The sequence below is a fragment of the Oncorhynchus masou genome, chromosome 11 (assembly GCF_036934945.1).
Source record: "Oncorhynchus masou masou isolate Uvic2021 chromosome 11, UVic_Omas_1.1, whole genome shotgun sequence".
Classification (NCBI taxonomy): Eukaryota; Metazoa; Chordata; class Actinopteri; order Salmoniformes; family Salmonidae; genus Oncorhynchus; species Oncorhynchus masou.
Window position 1 is genome coordinate 32703419 of NC_088222.1, and position 15154 is coordinate 32718572.

At 43.6% G+C, this 15154-nt stretch overlaps 1 protein-coding gene across 1 annotated transcript in view; it reads left to right on the forward strand.

The window, feature by feature from the left end:
- The first annotated feature begins 7448 nt into the window (after positions 1-7448).
- Positions 7449-15154, forward strand: part of LOC135548558 (nuclear receptor-interacting protein 1-like) — a 62246-nt gene continuing 54540 nt past the window's right edge. The window contains 1 exon segment of the mRNA XM_064978294.1: positions 7449-7696. The gene's annotated coding sequence lies outside the window, so the exon portion shown is untranslated.

The window sequence follows — 15154 nt, forward strand, 5'->3', positions numbered from 1 at the left end:
GCGGGGAGCTGCTACCGGAGGGCTAGGGTGTGGAGGTGGTACTGGATAGACCGGACCGTGCAGGCGCACTGGAGCTCTTGAGCACCGAGCCTGCCCAACCTTACCTGGTTGAATACTCTCGGTTGCCCTGCCAGTGCTGCGAGTTGGAATAGCCCGCACTGGGCTATGTAGGCGAACCGGAGACACCGAGCGCAAGGCTGGTGCCATGTAAGCCGGCCCAAGGAGACGCACTGGGGACCAGATGCGTAGAGCCGGCTTCATAGCATTTGGCTCGACGCTCAATCTAGCCCGGCCGATACGCGGAGCTGAAATATACCGCACCGGGCTATGCACCCGCACTGGGGACACCGTGCGCACCACTGCATAACACGGTGCCTGCCCGGTCTCTCTAGCCCCCCGGTAAGCACAGGGAGTTTGCGCAGGTCTCCTACCTGGCGTAGCCATACTCCCTGATATCCCCCCCCCAAGACATTTTTGGGGCTGATTCCCGGGCTTCCATCCACGTCGCCGTGCTGCCTCCTCATACCAGCGCCTCTCCGCTTTAGCCGCCTCTAGTTCCTCCTTGGGGCGGCGATATTCACCAGGCTGAGCCCAGGGTCCTTTTCCGTCCAGTTCTTCCTCCCATGTCCAATTCTCCAAGTGGTGTAGCCTCTCCCACTGAAGCTGCTTCTGTTGCCTCTCCTGTGGCTTCTGTTTCCTCTTCTCCTGCTGCACCTTTGGGCGGCTACACTCCCCTGGTTTAGCCCAGGGTCCTCTCCCGTCAAGGATTTCCTCCCATGTCCAGACATCCTTAATACGCAGCTCCTGTTCGGGCTGCTCCTGCCTGTTGACACGCTGCTTGGTCCGTTTACGGTGGGTGATTCTGTAACGATGTTCTTCGTTTGTCGAAAGAGAGTCGGACCGAAATGCAGCGTGTTGGTTACTCATGTTTCTAATGGAACAAATGACGATACACGAAATAACAAAAACAACAAACGGAACGTGAAAAAACCTATACAGCCTGTCTGGTGAACACTAACACAGAGACAGGAACAATCACCCACGAAATACAAAGTGAAACCCTGGCTACCTAAATACGGTTCCCAATCAGAGACAACGAGAATCACCTGACTCTGATTGAGAACCGCCTCAGGCAGCCAAGCCTAACAACACCCCTACTCAGCCGCAATCCCAAATACTACAAAAACCCCACTATGAAATACAACAACATAAACCCATGTCACACCCTGGCCTGACCAACTAATTAACGAAAACACAAAATACTAAGACCAAGGCGTGACATAGATTAGATTACTGCAATGCTCTACTTTCCGGCTACTGGATAAAGCACTAAATAAACTTCAGTTAGTGCTTAATACGGCTGCTAGAATCCTGACTAGAACCAAAAAATGTGATCATATTACTCCAGTGCTAGCCTCCCTACACTGGCTTCCTCTCAAGGCAAGGGCTGATTTCAAGGTTTTACTGCTAACCTACAAAGCATTACATGGGCTTGCTCCTACCTATCTCTCTGATTTGGTCCTGTCGTACATACCTACACGTACGCTATGGTCACAAGATGCAGGCTTCCTAATTGTCCCTAGAATTTCTAAGCAAACAGCTGGAGGCAGGGTTTTCTCCTTTAGAGCTCAATTTTTATGGAATGGTCTGCCTACCCATGTGAGAGACGCAAACTTGGTCTCAACCTTTCAGTCTTTACTGAATACTCATCTCTTCAGTGGGTCATATGATTGAGTGTAGTCTGGCCCAGGAGATTGAAGGTGAACGGAAAGGCTCTGGAGCAACGAACCGCCCTTGCTGTCTCTGCCTGGCCCGGGTCCCCTCTTTCCACTGGGATTCTCTGCCTCTAACCCTGAGTCACTGGCTTACTGGTGCTCTTTCATGCCGTCCCTAGGAGGGGTGCGTCACTTGAGTGGGTTAAGTCACTGATGTGATCTTCCTGTCTGGGTTGGCGCCCCCCCTTGGGTTGTGCCGTGACGGAGATCTTTGTGGGCTATACTCGGCCTTGTCTCAGGATGGTAAGTTGGTGGTTGAAGATATCCCTCTAGTGGTGTGGGGGCTGTGCTTTGGCAAAATGGGTGGGGTTATATCCTTCCTGTCCGGGGGTATCATCGGATGGGGCCACAGTGTCTCCTGACCCCTCCTGTCTCAGCCTCCAGTATTTATGCTGCAGTAGTTTATGTGTTGCGGGCTAGGGTCAGTTTGTTATATCTGGAGTACTTCTCCTGTCTTATCCGGTGTCCTGTCTGAATCTAAGTATGCTCTCTCTAATTCTCTCTTTCTTTCTCTCTCTCGGAGGACCTGAGCCCTAGGACAATGCCTCAGGACTACCTGGCATGATGACTCCTTGCTGTCCCCAGTCCACCTGGCCGTGCTGCTGCTCCAGCTTCAACTTGTCTGCCTGTGATTATTATTATTTGACCATGCTGGTCATTTATGAACATTTGAACATCTTGGCCATGTTCTGTTATTATCGCCCCCCGGCACAGCCAGAAGAGGACTGGCCACCCCTCATAGCCTGGTTCCTCTCTAGGTTTCTTCCTAGGTTTTGGCCTTTCTAGGGAGTGTTTCCTAGCCACGGTGCTTCTACACCTGCATTGCTTGCTGTTTGGGGTTTTAGGCTGGGTTTCTGTACAGCATTTTGAGATATCAGCTGATGTACGAAGGGCTATATAAATAAATTTGATTTTATTTTATTTAATTCCTGGATGATAAAAAAAAATCAAAGCTCCTGTGTATCTCATCCAGAGATTCGGATGCTAATCTGCCCCAGTAACCGCTCACTGATCCCTTGCTCAAGTGGAAGGTTAATCACAGTTGAATGGCTATTTTCAAGTATTTAATGGAGGAATTTAGGTAGCCTAGCATTTAAGAGCGTTGGACCAGTAGGTGAAAAATCTGTTGATGTTCCTTTGAGCAAGGCACTTAACCCTAATTGCTCCTGTAAATCGCTCTGGATAAGAGCATCTGCTAAATTACTAAAATGTTATAATGATGAGAAATTCCACATTTAGACATGGAAAACAACTGTGCTTGTTACCTTTATGAAACAATTTGTCATTTTAACACTGATAGTTTGGCTTCTTGTGGGGTTTTCTTATAATATAATGCTTTCTTTAAGTTTTAATTAGTTGATGAGTAAGCACTTTGTTAGAGAAAGACTAATAACATTCTACACAAGAATACCAATTATCTTTGTGATTTCCACCTTTTATTTTTATTGTATTTTTTATATTAATCTATTATTGTTTTGTATCACATCAGCTATTCAGGATTCTTGTATTGCTTTATTTGGTATCACAATTATTTTGGTAATGTCCCATGATACAAAATCTAAACCTAACACTTTTGAGTGTTCTGCATGACAGAGCAAGCCAGTGTGTTGGGTGTTAACAAGATTGTAACTAGTGTGTCCTGTAAAACATCAAAGTGCATTTACAAATGGCTCTTAAATGCCTTGTTAATCAGCCCCCTTCAACATCCCATACTTTCACCTTTTTTCTGTCTTTTGATGTTTGCCACACTCCCACTAATGTCACGGTTATCCTTATGACTGCCCTGATCGACTTCACCCTCACCACTTACACAGTAGAATGTATCATACAAAGCATCATGTCTATTACCAGAGACTTTGTTTTGTGTGTGATTCTTTTCCAGTATTACTCTGTTTACCAGCAGACTTCTTAATTGGCCATAAAAACAGCCACAGGCTGTCCTGTCCCTTTGGGTCAAAGTTGGTGGTTCTTTGAACCACATTTCTGTGAAAAGCTTTGGGGCAGAGGTCAGGGGAGTTCTGGTGGGGGAAGGAATGAAAGGGAGGATATTATGTCTCCATTCATGTGGCATTTGAGGTCAAAGTTCAAAGATGAAAGGTCACTTAAGTTCAGACAGAGGTTACGAGATACTGTTTAAATTGCTGAGGCAGTTTGCTGCCCCTAACCTAAAGTCTGCCCTCTCAGTGGTCAGGAAGACGATTCTAGATGTATTGTGCACATTTAGTTAGACAATTAATTTGCATACATCTTTATTCACATAAGAATATCAAAGTTACCCCTGTTTCAAGTGTAGTATCTAGTCAGACAGTGCTAGCCATCAACTGAGTGAATACAAGGTTGATATGAGTGCCAGTTTGGACTGAACTTTAATCTATGTTAAATCTACATTCACCTCAGTTACACTGTAAAATGCAAACTAAAGGTAAGACTTGTCGTGAACAATGACCTTGTAAAGTGCTATACAATTTAGCTCAGTGACAAGTTGAGTGTCAGTTCTGTATATAAAACTGACATTTAATTTAATTGCTGTATAACCATTATGGTGAGGTTACATTTGGTTATGAGGCATAGTATCCATTGGTTACCTAAATGCTGAAGCTTTGTCTGTGTGTGTGTGTGTGTGTGTGTGTGTGTGTGTGTGTGTGTGTGTGTGTGTGTGTGTGTGTGTGTGTGTGTGTGTGTGTGTGTGTGTGTGTTTGCACATGCACATGTGTGCGTGCTCGTGTCAGTGTATGTATGTATGTATGTATGTATGTATGTATGTATGTATGTATGTATGTATGTATGTATGTATGTATGTATGTATGTATGTACACTACTGGTCAACATTTTTAGAACACCTACTCATTCCAGGGTTTTTCTAAATGTTTTACTATTTTCTACATTGTGGGAACTCCTTTAAGACTGTTGGAAAAGCATCCCAGGTGAAGCTGGTTGAGAGAATGCCAAGTATAAATATAAAATATAAAATATATTTAGATTTGTTTAGCACTCTTTTGGTTACCGGGAGTGTATGTGTGTGTCCTGTTTAAAAAAAGCCAATGACATAGAATGATAAAGATAGTAAAAGATCAGTGAGGAGGGAGAAAACTGCACTGCCCATCACACCTGCTCACCCTCAGCACCCCCCGTCTGAAAATAAAAATAAAATATTTTCTCTGGAAGAAGGGCTGTGCATAAGAGAAGTAGGTTATGTTGTTGTGTATTAATGACAGAACACGGAGATGTTCCCCAGGTTCTCTGAGACATTTCGTTCAAGGCTAGATGAGATAGAAGACTGTCTGTGGGCCATCACAGTAGATACCACAGAGATTGTCACGACATGCCACAGAAAAACGGAACTAAGGCTAAGTAATAGTAGTAATTCACAAAGTACCATAATAAATGTGCAAATTATTTTATTTTTTGATTGGAATATTTCCATTCAATTTCACTTGATGTCATCCTATAATGTGGTTCTTTGTAGCTCAGTTGGCAGAGCATGGTGCTCGTAATGTAGGGTAGTGGGTTTGATTCCTGTGACCCCCCATACGTAAAATGAATGCACACATGACTGTACGTCGCTTTGGATAAAAGGGTCTGCTAAATTGCATATACAGTACATTTGGAAAGTATTCAGACACCTGAATACATTTTGTTACGTTACAGCGGTCTAAGGCACTGCATCTCAGAGCTAGAGACGTCACTACAGACACCTTGGTTCAAATCCAGGCTGTATCACATGATTGGGAGTCCCATAGGGTGGAGCACAATTGGCCCGTCGTCTGGGTTTGGCCGGTGTAGGCCGTCATTGTAAATAAGAATTTGTTCTTAACTGACTTGCCTAGTTAAATGAAGGTAAAAAAAAATAATTATAAAATGACTCAAATAATTTCCCCACCTCATCAATCTACACACAATACCCCATAATGACAAAGCAAAAAAAACATATTTGTAGAATATTTTGCTAAATAATTAAAAATTAAAAACAGAAATACCTTATTTACTTAACTATTCAGACTATTTGCTTTGAGACTCAAAATTGATCATCCTTGAGATGTTTCTACAACTTGATTGTAGTCCATCTGTGGTAAATTCAATTGATTGGACATCATTTGGAAAAGGCACACACCTGTCCATGTAAGGTCCAAGAGCTAGTGCATGTCAGAGAAAAAAACAAGCCACGAGGACTTGTCTTGTCTCAGAATTGTGTTCAGAGACAAGATTGTGTTGAGGCACTGATCTGGGGAAGGGTACCAAAAAATGTCTGCAGCATTAAAGGTCCCCAAGATCACAGTGGCCACCATTATTCTTAAATGGAAGAAGTTTGGAACCACTAAGACTCTTCCTACATCTGGCTGCTCGAGCAATTGGGTGAGAAGGGCCTTGGTCTGGGAGGTGACCAAGAACCCGATGGTCACTCTGACAGGGCTCCAGAGATCCTCTGTGGAGATGGGAGAACCTTCCAGAAGGACAACCATCTCCGCAGCACTCCACCAATCGGGCCTTTATGGTAGAGTGGCCAGACGGAAGCCACTCCTCAGTAAAAAGCACATGACAGCCCACTTGGAGTTTGCCAAAAGGCACCTAAAGGACTCTCAGACCATGAGAAATAAGATTTTCTGGTCTGATGAAACCAAGATTGAACTCTTTGGCCTGAATGCAAAGTATCACGTCTGGAGAAAACCTAGCAACATCCCGAAGGTGAAGCATGGTGGTGGTGTGGGGATGATTTTCAGCAGCAGGGACTGGGAGACGAGCCAAAACCTGCTCCAGAGCGCTCAGAATCTCAGACTGGGGCGAAGGTTCACCTTCCAACAGGACAATGACCCTAAGCACACAGCCAAGACAACGCATGAGTGGCTTTAGGAGAAGTCTCTGAATGTCCCTGAGTGGCTCAGCCAGAGCCCGGACTTAAACCCGATCGAACATCTCTGGAGACACCTGAAAATAGCTGTGCAGCGACACTCCCCAACCATCCTGACAGAGCTTGAGAGAATCTGTAGAGAAGAATGGGAGAAACTCCCCAAAGACAGGTGTGTGAAGCTTGTAGCGTCATACCCAAGAAAACCTGTTTTTGTGTTGTCATTGTGGAGTATTGAGTGTAGATTGATGAGGGGAAAAAACAATTTAATCATTTTTAGAATAAGGCTGTAACGTAACAAACTGTGGAAAAAGTCAAGGTGTCTGAATACTTTCCGAATGCACTTTATATCCTTTCTGTCCTTCGGGGTTTGTAAGTAAACCCAGTTTATAGAAAGTTAATTCATTGATATTATTTGAAATTAGCCATGTGTATACTAGGGCTCCCGGGTGGCTCAGCATTTCAGCGTCACTACAGACCCTGGTTCAATTCCAGGCTGTATCACAATCTGCCTTGATTGGGAGTCCTAGTGGGCGGGCACAATTGCCCCAGCGTTGTCCAGGTTAGGGTTTGGCCGTCATTGTAATTAATTTGTTAATAACTGACTAGCCTAGTTAAATAAAGTTTAAATACAAAAGTATGAACAAATATAAAACACATTATAATTATGCAACATTTGAGTTGTATTGTATTTATAAGTAGTTTATAATGAAGTCTAATGATACAGTACATTTGAAGAGGAGCAGGAATAGGTTGCTAAAGCCACTGCTCCTTTAAGGGTGGTGTCAGCGGCAGAGAGTAGGAGTGTCGCCTCTGCTGAGTTCTCGGGAGCAAGGGGATTCCGAGAATAAACAATTCGTCAGACTCGACTACAGGTCGCAGAGCCTGATTACTTCGATCCAAATCGTTTTGAAACAAATCTACCGTTTGCTATTCATTTTTCATCATTAATGCGCGTTAGAGAAATGCGACCTTTTTACTGAGACTATCGGATGGATTTCCTCCTGTCGAATAATGATGCGGCTTTTCGGTTGAGTGGGGTCCACTGCCAGCCAGCGGTGTAGACAAACCCAAGCAGGTAGGCTACGTGCCGAGCTAAATGTACAGAATAGGCTGTGAAATTATTATGAGTCTGTAAAATCCGCAAGCACACAAACGGGGTGTGTGTCGTGGATTTAACATGTTTACACGATGTTTTCATGGATTGAATGATGTTTATCTCTCGAGCCCGAGTCTATGGGCGCATACTGGTTATAGCGGTGTGGACGCTGCGTAAAGAAATCGGAATAAATCAGCCAGTGCTGTGGTGGTAGTGTCGTTTCCATTTTGTTAAATGGCATCAACGATACATTACAGCCAGTTTGAGTTGATTTCCTCCCCCCCCCCCACCCCTCAAAAAAACGAATCACCACACGTAGACATTTTATATTTAATATTTGCCATAGCAAGAGCCAATGTTTTTGTCGCCCAAATCTAATGCCACAAACATTAATCATTTAGCTTGCTCGTGCTAGCTACTTTGTTATTCCGTATTTTTGTCACATTCTTGCATTGTCGTTACAGTGTTGTTACAATGTGAAAATGTTGTTACAGTGTTTGTTGTTACGGTGTTACAATTGTTGCACTGTCCTCGCTGTAGTCTAGTTTACGTATAACAATTATACAAAATGACAGGCCACAGATATCTGTTCAGTTTAACCTGCATTAAAATGCTGCATAGGACTAGTAGCCTACTAAGTAACCAGGTGTATAGCCATTACCTACTGATACAGATAATGAAAAGTATTTCTATAAACATTAGTAAATATGCCAAGTAGGCTATTGATATTATGACTGTATGACTGTCAGCATCAGCTTGGCTCTTTCGTAATGTGCTCCATTGTATCCAAATTAGTCATAATTTCAGAGTTTTGTGTGGTGGAGTCTAGCATTTTAAATGCATTATAATGCTTCATATTTAAACTGAATTCACTCTTGCTGATGATTCTCAATGAATATTTTGTGCTTCCTTATTCCTTGTCGAAAGTGACACAAATGTTTGGCATTGCATGCCTCAAATGTTAATTCAGCATTGGTATACTGCCTGGAATAATGGACAATAGCAAAATGTACTCACTTTATTTTTAGAGGATTATTTGATATTCAGTTCATAAACCTGACTGTACATTAGCCTTGTGGATTTCTACACAGCATGTACTGGTGTCATCGTATTACTACTGCTTAATTCTTTTATTAGTACTGATGGAGTTGTTATCTACATGTTAGATCATCTTTATTTTGCTATGGTTTAATTCACAATCTAAGTAGTAGGCTAATGACAATTGACAGGTAGACTGGATTTGAACTATTCCAGGGTTTGGAACAGTGACTGGTTTGGAGTAATCATCACAAGATGTCATCTTGTTTTTTTTGACCATGGGATCAGTGGAGAGACAAAAGGTCAGGGGCTGAAGGTTGCCGGGGGAGTCACAGGGGAGCGAGAGGGCAGGAACACACTGTTAGTTCAGGTGTGCTTAGCCTTAGCCACCCTGGCTAAACTTCCCTCCAACAACAAAGCTGTTTACTTATCATGATTTGGAACCCATCAGCACATTCATATGTGTACTAAATGTACATTTACAGCAAACTTGGGTGGATTAGTCAAACATAGGCCTGAGCTTTGTTGAAGTGAACTTGTCTGACTTTTAAAAAGTTTAAATACTCTGTCTGTCTGGGGTTCTGGCTTTTAGTCCTCCTTTTGTGAAGTGTTTAAGCTGCTTAATTATTTGACCTGATCTTGTACAGGATGTTCAAGGGTAACTGCGTATAGTGCTCTGTACTGTACTGGAGCCATAGATAACTAAAACCTCCACATTTAACATAGCCTTTCTCTTGAATAATCTGTCTTTAATAATGTGGTGCACATGTCAACCATCTTCCTCCTTTACTGAGCTAGTGTACTGTACTTTACACAACTTGTTTTGTTGTTGCTATGGGTTGTCTAAGGAGCCACTGATGATGATTGATGTGCAGTATCCCACCACAGAATCAGAAGATATGTAAATGACAAATATGCAAATTATGTCTGGTCTGCTGAACGATCACAATACTGGACTCTGGACCCTGGTCTGACAGATCAAGGGTCTGCCTTCTCAGGGCAATACATTCACCTACCTGCCCCCCCCCCTCCCCACCACCACCACCACCACCAATGGTTGTTAACGTGTTGTTACAGTGTTGTTACAGTGTTTTTACAGCGTTGTTCGTGTTACAATTAAAGACAGGCTCCGGAACATTAGCTACTAGTAAGTATATTTTAATCCTCCTGCTTTGTGCTGGATGTGTCAGTGTAGTTCATACATGCATAATCTATTAGCAGAATTACTGTTTTGCCAAAAGTGACTGTTTTCTGAACACTGTGCGGTGCCATTTTTCCTACATTTTCCCCCACATGGGCTTTCCCCCTAGCAATTCACGTTTCAGCCAATGAGCTTCAGCTCCTCGCCATTTTCAGTGACAACTAGCAAGATGCACACACATCAGAGTGAGAGAGAGAGAGAGCAATGACGTGGTGCACATATCTGCACAGATGTGACGTACTACTCAATTTTCGGGGACCACTTTTGGCTCGCGAGCGCTACTTTCAGAACTACTGGCTAAAAAGTATGCAAAGTACTGGAGAATCTCTTTAATGCACTGCCTTTACTATAGTTTATGTATTAAAATAACACAGAAGGAATATACCCCAATTGGTATATTAAGGGTCAAAGAAATATGCAATTGTAGAGGAAGGTGTTTATAGGCCTATACTGTTAGAGTGTGTGTGTATATGCGTGTATGCATACATCCCTTCCTGTGTGTGTGCTTGTGTTGTGTGCTGAGCCACTGAAACGAGCTAGCTGTGTTTGGATTACACTCAGTCTCATGTGTCAGGACAGTGTAAGGTCATTTGTCAACTATCTGCATACTGTAAACTACTGGGTATGACAGGTGTCATAGTGTGTCCATGATAGGTCTGTGTAGGCCTTATGAACGTGTGGTCGGAGTCAAGCATTTACTATCAGGCCTTTAGGTTGTTGTAGATGAAATCATAATGCTGATTGTGTTGCAATGACTAACCTCTTAACTGTACAATACTATAGTACGATCATTCAGTGGCTACTCATTAGACATGTTGCTTGGGTAAAATACACTCTGATCTCTAACAGTAGGCCTTGATGGTGAATTAGTGGGGTTGAAATACATTGTCATGTCGATCATGCTTCCACACCATCACTCCAACTCTCCTAGGCTGTCTTTTCCAATCTGGGAGGGGGCGGTAGGGAGGAAGAGAACCAAAGTCAATGGGACTCATTTTGATGACACGGCAGGAGCAGCTAAATGCGTCTTTATTGCTGTGGCTCCTGAAGGCAGGCAGGCAGGGTGGAATGATGAAATGGAGGGATGAAAGATGGAAGGAGGCTAGAGCAGGCAGGAGGCAGCCCCCCCCCCGCATCCTGGCCTTGGAGCACTGACAGGGCCTCTCAATTATCCACACACATTGATTGTTACTGATTGCGATTGCAGTACATTATTTATCACTCCCAAAGTGATCCACAGAGAGGGAGAGATGCAGGTCAGATAAATGAAGCATGTCACCCACACGAAAACGTTGCACCCCATTTCAGAAACAACAGCTGTGGAACCTAACTCCCGATCAATAAAGCAGGGACAACGAGAGAGCAGAACAGTGCTACGCTGTACTATTAAGCATATACTTTTGCCTTACTACTGCTGAAATGTGGATATAAAGGCCAAACCTACAGGGTGATGTGAGTAGACCTAACTGTCTCCTTGGGTTGGTTAGTGTGGTCACAACAGAGGAGTAGGGCAGAGTTGACTTTCTCTCCCTGCTCCTGAAGTAGAGATGGTGGCCTCAGGCTGTGGAGGTACAGCAGAAAGCAGAAAGCTTATTCTATGTGTGTGGCTGCTGCAGAAGGGAGAAGGTCTGTTCACTTCTTTATCACAAACAGGCCAATTTAACTGGCCAGGTAGAGTGTGGGTGCACCGCAAATTACACAGGATCAGACACTCATGAATACAATAGAATACACCAGTTGTAACTGTAGTTGTTCTGGAGCAAATTAGGGTTAAGTGCTTTGCTCAAGAGCACATCAACAGATTTTTCAACTTGTCAGCCCTGGTATTCAAACCAGCGACCTTTCAGTTATTGGTCCAGCACTCTAACCGCTAGGCTACCTGCTGCAACACAGAAGAGCACAGCTAGGAGGTTAAAGGTTAGCACAACAAGTCACAAAGTCCGATTAGGATGTCAGAAACACCACAGGATTCTTGCGGCCTTAGGGGAGTGTTACTCAACTGTCTTATTTTAACCAGGTTATGTGCAGGGACTGAGAGCAGAGCAGATTTCAGAGCTTGGGGAGAGAGAAGCTGTCCAGGCTAAGTGAAAATGCCACTCATTGCTGACGAGTCCCTGGCCTTGTGAAGGTTAGTGGCTTGTCTTTGTAAGCTGAGGGATTGATGCATGAGTCTGTCTGGCGAAGAATTCAAAGTCCAAGGCCATCGCAGGCAGGCAGGCAGGCAGGCGCAGTCTCAGCACAGCGCTCTCTCCCAGCCAGCCTATCACAGGGGCCCTGTCCTTCCCAACTTCTTAGCAGCCTGTCCTTTTGGGACCTTGAAGCAGCCCAGGCAAGGACACAGCGTCTGGTGCAGTAAGCCTGTGCAGGGGGAGGCTTTACGTAACGCTGCCTGCCCGGCTTGCCTCTGCTTTAAACATGGGCATATGTGACTTCCTGACACCACGTAAAGTAGCGCAGAGCAGCACACGTCCCCCCGGCCCCCAGCCTAGCCCCCTGGATAAGGAGGGGGCAGAGAGATCCCGGTAACTTTATACCTTTCTCTTTTAAAAGCTTTCGTTTGAAATTAAATTTCCCAAGTAATTAACTAAAGAGGAGTTTTCAGAGTTGATTAATGAATGATTGATATATTGCACAGGAAGACAGGAGAGGAAAGGAGGGGGTGGAGGGGTGCATATACTATATGTGCTGTGGGATTGTGTCTGATTTATTTCCCTCAAGAAGGGCTGCGTTCGGGAAAATTGAAATGGTGTAAAACGTTATCCCTTGAGTAGTTAGCTGTAATAATCCAAGACCAAGAAAGAGCACCGACCAGAGAGTTCATAGTGCACAGTGTGGCGGTCAATATATGTCAACCCACGCTCACACATACACAGACACGCACACCTTGTTGTCGGACACTATAGGCAGACTGAAATCTGAGTCATAAGACGTTGCAAGTGAGATGAAAGAACAGAGCTAGGGTCAAGTTCAAAGGGAGTAGGATAATGATGACATCACAGTGACTGTGTGTCTGTTTGTGGTAGTAAGAGCTGCAAGCTGGGATTTCCCCAAGTCAGTCAGTCGGTGTTTCTTTCAGACACACATCCTTTATCGTTTTAGTGCTGTGGAAACAACCTGATCCCGTTTGTGTACTGTACTCCCCAACACCTCCACACCACCAACTGTAATTGTATAACTTTTGTGAGCTCTTTTAGGCTTTTAGTGATGTGGCAAGCTGTTGCTGGGCAACAGGGGACCTTGTGCAGGTGGCTGTGCTGTGGGGAGTTTGAGGAGATCGACAGTATAGCCTACTGCACAGACATGCTACTGAGAGATAAATGGACTATGACATAAAACCAGCGAGAATTTCAGCTTCTAGGTAAAACAAAAGAATCCTAAATGGTTTATTCACCTACTGACTACATCCCAGTAAATGCGTTATTACATTTTGGAGTGATACTTTATACATGACAAATGTAACATGTAGCCCCTTGCTTTTCAGACAAGAGTTCATATGACGTTACAATATCTTGTCTGAACATGCATAGCCTCTCACACATTGATTAATAGTATTTTTCAAGACAAATAAAATGTTATTGGTCGCATACACTGAGTATACCAAACATTAGGAACACCTTTTACTTAAGTAAAAAATACTTTAAAGCACTACTTAAGTATTTTTGGGGGGGTATCTGTACTTTACTATTTATATTTTTGCCAACTTTTACTTTTGCTTCTCTATATTCCAAAAGAAAATAATGTACTTTTTACGCCATACATTTTCCCTGATACCCAAAAGTACTCGTTACATTTTGATAGGAAAATGGTCCAATTCACACACTTATCAAGAGAACATCCCTGGTCATCCCTACTGCCTCTGATCTTGCGGACTCACTAAATACAAATGCTTTGTTTGTAAATGATATCTGAGTGTTGGAGTGTGCCCCTGGCTATCCGTCAATAAAAAAGAAAAACAGAAAATGGTGCTGTCTGGTTTGCTTAATATAAGGAATTTGAAATGGTTTATACTTTTCCTTTTGATATTTGAGAAATTCCATTTACTATTGATACATAAGTATATTTAAAACCAAATACTTTTAGACTTTCTGAAGTAGTATTTTACTGGATGACTTTCACTTTTACTTGAGCCATTTTCCATTAAGATATATTTACTTTTACTCAAGTATGACAATTATGTACTTTTCCCACCACTGCCTACTACCATACCCCGTTCAAAGGCACTTAATTAAATATTTTATCTTGCCCATTCACTCTCTGAAAGGCACCCTTACACAATCCATGTCCCAATTGTCTCAAGGCTTTAAGTTGTCTCCTCCCCTTCATCTACACTGATTGAAGTGGATTTAATAAGTGACATCAATAAGGAATCATAACTTTCACCTGGATTCACCTGGTAGGTACATTCATTAGTAGAGTAGTGATACTAATGCAGTCGTTGTGTGCATCCCAATCAAGGTCTGCTTTTCTGCCTGCCCTGTTCAGCGTGAGAGAGAGAGAGGCCATTTGAGAGAGGAGGGAAGGTGTCTGCAGGCAAGCGCTATGACCTATTACTTAGTGAGAATGGACTGGTGACCAGAAGATTGCTGGCTCATACTCTGCTGTTCTCCTTAACCTGGATTTGGCCAGTAAATATCTAGCAGCCCCCCCCACCCCCCTCTTCTGAAAAGTACAATTTTTCAGAAGAAGGGGATGTAATCATGTGACAAACTTCACCCAACTGTAGCATGCAAGCAGAGCATGCAGCTGTGGGTGTTGTCCTCCTGTTGGCCAATCAAACCAGTCAACGGTTGAACATGGTGGAGGTCAACTTGTTAGAGCCAGGCATCCCCTAGGCTCTACCCCTCGGGTGACTCCTGTCATGATCTGAGCTGGAGCAAACAAAATGAAGCCCCACTAGTCCCGCCTGAGCCCTGGGCCCTGCATGCTTTATTGTAATGGCAGCCAATGGCAGGTCAGGCAGGTTTAGTCAACATCTCGATCACTGATCCCAGGGCATGTCAGTTTGAAGGTCAGTCTGTGACTAAAGTGATTCATGTCCTTGCAGGATTCATGTTATTACAGTTGTCTTGAGTCAGTCCTCTCGGCTACTGCAGCTGTCCCACTCTTTAAACTGTACCTGCTCCTGCCATACTTCCGCTTTCTTAGATGCTGACTGCTTTTCAGAGTATTTTTACTCAGTCATTATAGTATTTTTGCCC